Here is an 8,573-nt window from a genome sequence, read left to right as displayed (position 1 = left end):
GACAACCAGAGGCTGAAATTGGTCCCGTCATTCCTGTGACAGGATTATAGGTTGACGGAAGTAGTAAAGAGACTTCAAAGATGGTAATTCTTTGGCTCTCCAAACCTTTTCAGTTGCAGTAGCCATCGCCCCCTGGCATTTAGAATTGGTTTTCTGAGGGTGATAGGAATAGTTCTGAGAAAAATTAATATACTGCTGTTTATTCATAAGGCTTCCCAAAGACCAGGAGAGTGACGGTTTAATAAATGCAACAGTAAATACAAATCAACTGCCCTGTTCTTGACTTTTTTGTTCCCATCTAAACACCTCGAGCAGTGTGTTGGTATTAATTAATTTACTCAACACCCTTGGGTGAGACTAGTGAATATTAATATTATCCCTCATTTTACAGAAGAGAAATTGAAGCAGGGCTCTCCCCTAGGCCCAGCTTTGGGACAGGTATGGTTGAGTTTCCTCACTTTTCTAGATTCGTTTTGTATTCAGTCTGCCTTTCCACATTCACCTGGTACCGCCAGTTCCAGAGGCTCAATACTGTGTCCACCACCATTTCTCAGACTTGCCAGTCAATGAGCTGCCCATCTTGACCTTACCTGTGGCTGAGCCCAGCTCATCTGTTAAACTAACTTCATGGCCAGGGGTGGGGCTGGGGCTGTTAAGTGTCTGGCCCCTGGGTCAGATTGAACTCTGCTGCTAGTGCTTATCCCTTTGTGAGTTTGATAGGTTACTTAACAATTCTGTGCCTGTTTTCCCACTTATAGCACAGTCATGACCAGAGTGCTTGCCTTCGAGGTTTGTTGCATAAGTTAGCTGAAAGAATATACAGAAAAATGATTCTGGGGTCAGGCTGTCTGGGTTCAAATCCCAGTTCACCACTTTGTTGCTGTGAAACATTCTCTGTGCTTCGATCTCAATTAGTGTTACCTATAGTTATAATTATTGGAAAAAGATGATGTTTAAAAGGACATGCCGTGTCTCTCAGGTTTTACTGAAACTCAGAGGCCCAGAACTGGAAGCAAACTCCAATATCATTTTGTCCAAGGATGGGCAAACTACAACCCGTGGGCTGAATCTGGCCCACTGCCTGTATTTTCTCAGCCCACAAGCTAAAAATGTTGGGAAAAAAATCAAAAGAAGAATATTTCATGACATGTGAAGATGATATGAAATTCAAATTTCAGGGTCCATAAATGCAGTTTTATTGGAAGACAGCCATGCTCACTTATTCATGTGTTATCTGTGACCCTCTTCTCCCTCTTCTTTATATATTGGAGGAGTTGAGTAGTTGCCACAGAGACTGCAGAGAGAAAAGCCTACGGTGTTTACTCTCTGGCCCTTTACAGAAAATGTTTGCTGATCCCTGATCTAGTCCAACACAAAGTCATCAGCTTGAATACTTTTTGTGTTGGCAAGCTCACTACAGTACTGTATCAAGTCACCTCCTGTGTTGCCTGAGGAAGTTATCCACACGGAAAATCTTCTTCTTGTAATCTCTCCCTGTTGATCCTAATACTTCCCTCTGGTTGATTCTTCATCCACATAACTGCACTTTAGCTATACCCCATCAATTCTCTCTTGTCTAGATTATGTATCCCTACACCTCTCAACTATGCCTTACTGTTTCCAGACCCCTCACCATCCAGGTTACCTTCCTGTGAAAGCACATGTAGGCTATGTCCACCCTTACCTGTTCTCACGAGCCCTGCCCTCTCCCTCCGTAAGATTCACTCTGCTCATAATGACTGACTCAAGGCCTGCCTTCCTGATAGCTTACAAACTTCACAAGGACAAGGACCTTGTTTTCTTGTGTTTTCCTATATTCCCTGTATGAAGCACTGTGTCTGACACTGCCGGCTCAACTATTTGTTGAAGGTTGTTGAATGACTACTCTGTAATATACCTCTTAAAATATTACCTTCAGTAATGTATGTAATACTCCAGATGTCAACTGGATTCTACACTTCTGTTAATGCTGCCCATTACCATAATATTCTTTTTATAAATAAATCCTGTATCCCATTCACATGGAAATTGTTGGCATGTAAAACCCACCAGCCTCCACTTTATTGAGGTATAGTCAATTTACAATATTATATGTTTCAGGTGTACAACATAGTGATTCACAATTTTTAAAGCTTATACCCCATTTATAGTTATTATAAAATATTGGCTATATTCCTTTTGCTGTACAGTATATTCTTGTAACTTATTTTATACTTAGTAGTTTGTATCTTTCTCTCTCTCTCTCTTTTTTTTTTTCGCTGTGCCACACAGCTTGCAGAATCTTAGTACTCTGACTAAGGGTTGAGTCTGAGCCCACGGCAATGAAAGTGCCAAGTCCTAATCACTGGACCTCCAGGGAATTCCCAGTAGTTTGTATCTCTTAATCCCCTACCCTTATCCTGCCTCTCCCCTCTTCCCTCTCTCCACTGGTAACCACTAGTTTGTTCTCTATATTTGTGAGTCTGTTTCTTTTTTGTTATATTCACTAGTTTGTTTTGTTTTTTAGATTCCATATATGAGTGATGTCATACAGTATTTGTCTTTCTCTTTCTGACTTATTTCACTTAGTATAATGCCATCCAAGTCCATCTATGTCACTGCATATGGCAAAATTTCATTCATTTTTGTGACTTAGTAATATTCCATTGTGTATATATATCTCCATATCTTTTTTCTTTTTTTTTGTTGTTGTGTTGGGTCTACTTTTGCTGCGTTTGGGCTTTCTCTAGTTGTGGAGAGCAGGGGCTACTCTTCGTTGTGGTGTGCAGGCTTCTCATTGTGGTGGCTTCTCTTGCTGCAGAGCACAGGCTCTAGAGCACAGGCTCAGTAGTTGTGGCGCACTGGCCTAGTTGCTCCACGGCATGTGGGATCTTCCTAGACCAGGGATCAAACCCGTGTACCCTGCATTGGCAGGCAGATTCTTAACCATTGCACCGCCAGGGAAGTCCCTCCATATCTTCTTTATTCATTCATGTGTTGATGGACATCTAGGTTGCTTCCATATCTTGGCTATTGTAAATAATGCTGCTTTGAACATTGGGGTCCATATATCTTTTTGAAATAATGTTTTCATTTTCTTTGGATATGTATTCACCAGTGGGATTGCTGAATCGTGTGGTAGTTCTATTTTTAGTTTTTTGAGGAACCTCCATACTGTTTTCCACAGTGGCTGCACCAATTTACAGCCCACCAATTTCTTTTAAATCCGTGATTATGGAGCTGGGTCTCCTTCATTCTGTTCATGTGAAATGGATTTATTGAACTTTTACAGTCTATCTATTCTTTTTTAATTTTATTTCTTTTGTTTCAGCACTTTGTTCCAGCTTATTGAGATACTTTTTAATCTTCACTCTATTATGTAATATCTTTTCTGCCCCTCCTATCCTTGAGTAACTAACAAATTGAATGAAGAGTCAGTGTCTTCAGTGATGTTGGTAACAACATGGTCCTGTGGCAAGCCACTGGAATCTCCCCTCCATCTTGATCAAAATCCATTAATCAAACACTTTGTATAATGTGCATTTGATGGGAACCATTAGAATGAAAGCCTAGGCCAGAGGAAGCAAAGGGAGTTGGGGACAGAACAGAAAGGGAAACTCTTTGAGGTGTGAAGACTTTATTTTTAAAAAATTTTTTTAAATAAATTTATTTATTTATTTATTGGCTGTGTTGGGTCTTCGTTGCTGCACGTGGGCTTTCTCTAGTTGCAGAGAGTGGAGGCTACTCTCCTTGGTGTGCGGGCTTCTCATTGCAGTGGCTTCTCTTGTTGCGGAGCTTGGGCTCTAGGCACACCGGCTTCAGTAATTGTGGCACATGGGCTCAGTAGTTGTGGCTCACAAGCTCTAGAGCGCAGACTCAGTAGTTGTGGTACACAAGCTTGGTTGCTCCGGAGCATGTGGGATCTTCCCGGACCAGGGCTTGAACCCATGTCCCCTGCATTGGCAGGCAGATTCTTAACCACTGCGCCACCAGGGAAGCCTCTGAGGTGTAAAGACTTTAAATGCTTCTGAATCATCCAGAGAGTAGCTACCACCTACTCTACTAAAATGAAGGATTGCCTTCTAATTGATATGCACATATGTGAATGAGTAAATTGATCTGTGATTCCATTATATGTCACAGCAGCAATGGAATCATAAGCTGTAAAACTTGATATCATCTCTCTCTCTCTCAGTCTCATTAATTTTGAGAATGCAGAGAATGTTGGAACAGAAGGGATCATAGAGGTATGGACAAATCTCTGGTTGTTCAGACCTGCATTGTTAGGTCTGATGAATGAATAGAAGGACAGTGAAAGCTTACCAACCAAGTTTCTAGCCTGGTAGGTGAACCTCAATTTCCACTCATGAAAAGTTTCATCTGGACCTATGCAATGTATATTTTTAACAGCTTTAATGAGATATAAATTACATACCATAAAACTGACCCCATTTAAAGTGTACAATTCGGGTAGTATAGTCATTTTCATGATATTGATTCTTCCAATCCAAGAACATGGTATATGTTTCTATGTGTTTGTGTCATCTTTAATTTCTTTCATCAGTGTCTTCTAGTTTTCTGAGTACAGGTCTTTTACCTGTTTAGGTAGATTTTTTCCTAGGTATTTTATTCTTTTTGTTGCAATGGTAAATAGGATTGTTTCCTTAATTTCTCTTTCTGATCTTTCATTGTTAGTGTATAGGAATGCAGGAGATTTCCGTGCATTAATTTTGTATCCTGCAACTTTACCAGATTTATTGATTAGCTCTAGTAGTTTTCTGGTAGCATCTTTAGGATTTTCTATATATAGTATCATGTTATCTGCAAACAGTGACAGTTTTACTTCTTCTTTTCCAATTTGGATTCCTTTTATTTCTTTTTCTTCTCTGATTGACGTGGCTAGGACTTCCAAAACTATGTTGAATAGTAGTGGCGAGAGTGGACATCCTTGCCTTGTTCCTGATCTTAGAGGAAATGCTTTCAGTTTTTCACCATTGGGAATGATGTTTGCTGTGGGTTTGTCATATATGGCCTTTGTTATGCTGAGGTAGGTTCTCCCGTGCCAACTTTCTGGAGTGTTTTTTTCATGAACGGGTGTTGAATTTTGTCAAAAGCTTTTTCTGCATCTATTGAGATGATCATGTGGTTTTTATTCTTTAATTTATTAATATGGTGTATCAGATTGATTGATTTGCATATATTGAAGAATCCTTGCATCCCTGGGATAAACCCCACTTGATCATGGTGTATGATCCTTCTACTGTGTTGTTGGATCCTGTCTGCTAGTATTTTGTTGAATATTTTTATGTCTATGTTCATCAGTGATATTGGCCTGTAATTTTGTTTTTTTGTGATATCTTTGTCTGGTTTTGGTATTAGGGTGATGGTGGCCTCATAGAATGGGCTTGGGAGTGTTCCTTCCTCTGCGATTTTTTGGAAGAGTTTGAGAAGGATGGGTGTTAGCTCTTCTCTAAATGTTTGGTAGAATTCGCCTTGTAAAGCCATCTGGTCCTGGACTTCTGTTTGTTGGAAGATTTTAAATTACAGTTTCAATTTCATTACTTGTGATTGGTCTGCTTTTATTTTCTATTTCTTTGTGGTTCAGTCTTGGAAGGTTGTGCCTTTCTGAGAATTAATCTACAGATTCAGTGCAATCCCTATCAAATTACCAATGGCATTTTTCACAGAATTAGGACAAAAATTTTACAATTTGTATGGAAACACAAAAGACCCAGAATAGCCAAAGCAATCTTGAGGAAGAAAAATGGAGCTGGAGGAATCAGGCTCCCTGGCTTCAGACTATGCTACAAAGCTATAGTAATCAAGACAGTATGGAACTGGCACAAAAACAGAAATATAGGTCAATGAAACAGGATAGATAAACTCAGGCACCTATGGTCACCTAATCTATGGCAAAGGAGGCAAGAATATACCTTGGCGAACAGACAGTCACTTCAATAAGTGGTGCTTGGAAAACTGGACAGGTACATGTAAAAGAATGAAATTAGAACACTCCCTAGGGCTTCCTAGGTGGCACAGTGGTTAAGAATCCACCTGCCAATGCAGAGGTCACAGGTTCGATCCCAGCTCCAGGAAGATCCCACATGCCGTGGAGCAACTAAGCCCGTGTGCCAAAAAAAAAAAAAAAAAAAAAAAAGAACACTCCCTAACACCATACACAAAAATAAACTCAAAATGGCTTACAGACCTAAATGTAAGAATGGATACTATGAAACTCTTAGAGGAAAACACGGGAAGAACACTCACTGAAATAAATCACAGCAAGATCTTTTTTGACCCACCTCCTAGAGTAATGGAAATAAAAACAAAAATAAACAAATGGGACCTAATGAAACTTAAAAGCTTTTGCACAGCAAAGAAAACCATAAATGAGACAAAAAGACAACCCTCAGAATGGGAGAAAATACTTGCAAATGAAGCAACGGACAAGGGATTAATCTCCAAAATATACAAACGACTCATGCAGCTCAATATCAAAAGAACAAACAACCCAATCAAAAAGTGGGTGGAAGACCTAAATAGACATTTCTCCAAAGAAGACATGCAGATGGCCAACAGGCACATGAAAGGATGTTCAACATTGCTGATTATTAGAGAAATGTAGATCAAAACTACAATGAGGTATCACCTCACACTGGTCAGAATGGCCACCATCAAAAAATCTACAAATAATAGATGCTGGAGAGGGTGTGGAGAAAAGGGAACCTTCTTGACCTGTTGGTGGGAATGTAAATTGATACAGTCACTATGGAGAACAGTATGGAGGTTCCTTAAAAAACTAAAAATAGAACTACCATATTACCCAGCAGTCCCATTACTGGGCACATGCCCTGAGAAAACCATAATTCAAAAAGACACATGCACCCCAATGTTCATTGCAGCATTATTTACAATAGCCAGGACATGGAAGCAACCTAAATGTCCATTGACAGATGAATGGATAAAGAAGATGTGGTACATATATACAGTGGAATGTTACTCAAGCATAAAAAGGAATAAAATTGGGTCATTTGTAGAGACATGGATGGACCTAGAGTCTGTCACAGAGTGAAGTAAGTCAGAAAGAGAAAAAAAATATCGTGTATTAACGCATATATGTGGAATCTAGAAAAATGGTACAGGTGAACCATGCAGGACAGGAATAGAGACACAGACATAGAGAATGGACGTGTGGACCCAGGGGGTGGGGTGGGATGAATTGGGAGATTGGAATTGACATATACACACTGCCTTGTGTAAAACTGATAACTAGTGGTAACCTGCTGCATAGCACAGGGAGCTCAGCTTGGTGCTCTGTGGTGACCTAGATGGGTGGGTTGGGGGTGGGAGGGAAGTCCAAGAGGGAGAGGATATATGTATACATATAACTGATTCACTTTGTTGTACAGCAGAAACGAACACAAGATTGTAAAGCAACTATACCCCATTAAAAAAATAAAGTGTACAATTCAGTGGTTTTTAGTTTATTTACAGAATTGGGCAACCGTCACCATGCTCTAATTTTAGAACATTTTTCATCACCCCCAGAAGAAACTCAATACTTACTAGCAGTTACTTCCCAAACCCCCCTCTCACATATACCCTCAGCCCTAGCTAATGTACTTTCTATCTCTAGAGATTTGCCTATTCTGGACATTTCATAAAATGGAATAATGCAGTATGTGGTCTTTTTTAAATTAAATAAATTTGACATGTAACTGTATAAGTTTAAGATGTACAATGTGTTATTTTGATACATTTGTATATTACAATGTTATTGCCATTGTCATAAAAAATATGGAATGCTTCATGAATTTGCATGTCATCCTTGCACAAGGGCCATGCTAGTCTTCTTTATATTGTTTCAATTTTTAGTATATGTGCTGCTGAAGTGAGTACAGTATGCGGTCTTTTGTGTCTGGCTTCTTCCATATAGCATAATGTTTTCAAGGTTTATCCACACTGTAGCATGTATCAGTACTTCTTTTTATTGCTGAATAGTATTCCATTGTATGAAAAAAATACCACATTTTATTTATCCGTTCACCAGTTAATGAACATTTTGGTTGTGTTCACTTTTTGGCTATTATGAATAATGCTGTTATTGGGCTATGAGTCTTTGTGTGGACATATGTTTTCATTCTTCTTGGGTATCTACCTAAGAGTAGAATTGCTGTGTCTTATGATAAATTATGTTAAACTTTAAAGAAATTAACAACCTATTTTCCAAGATAGCTGCACCATTTTACCATCTCACCAGCGATGTATGACAGTTCCAATTTCTCTACATCTTATTCAATATTTGTTATTGTCTAGACCTAGGTACTATTTTCATTGACACTAGAATGACACTTATTTGAGGACTGTCCTTTTTATTATCTATTTCAGGTAAATGAATTTCAGTTAGGGAAGGCTGGGGGTGATATAAATTTTGAAAGATTGTTACTGCAAATTCTAAGATCACTTAAAATGTGTTAAAAACAGAATGAAAATGAGAAAAAATCAGGGAGAAACATGTTGATCCATAGAGCATTAATACTAATATGAAACCTGTTACAATTGAATGACAGATGATATTTGCTGCTATAAAAACC

At 38.9% G+C, this 8,573-nt stretch overlaps 1 non-coding gene across 1 annotated transcript; it reads right to left on the bottom strand.

The window, feature by feature from the left end:
• Positions 1-7,770: 7,770 nt before the first annotated feature.
• On the bottom strand, positions 7,771-7,878 carry LOC130842727 (U6 spliceosomal RNA). Its single transcript, XR_009050527.1, has one exon. It is a non-coding gene; the product is annotated as a U6 spliceosomal RNA (small nuclear RNA).
• Positions 7,879-8,573: the final 695 nt, after the last annotated feature.

This window comes from Hippopotamus amphibius, chromosome X, assembly GCF_030028045.1.
Source record: "Hippopotamus amphibius kiboko isolate mHipAmp2 chromosome X, mHipAmp2.hap2, whole genome shotgun sequence".
Classification (NCBI taxonomy): Eukaryota; Metazoa; Chordata; class Mammalia; order Artiodactyla; family Hippopotamidae; genus Hippopotamus; species Hippopotamus amphibius.
The sequence above is the reverse complement of the archived record's forward strand: the minus strand, read 5'-3'. Positions and strand labels throughout refer to the sequence as shown.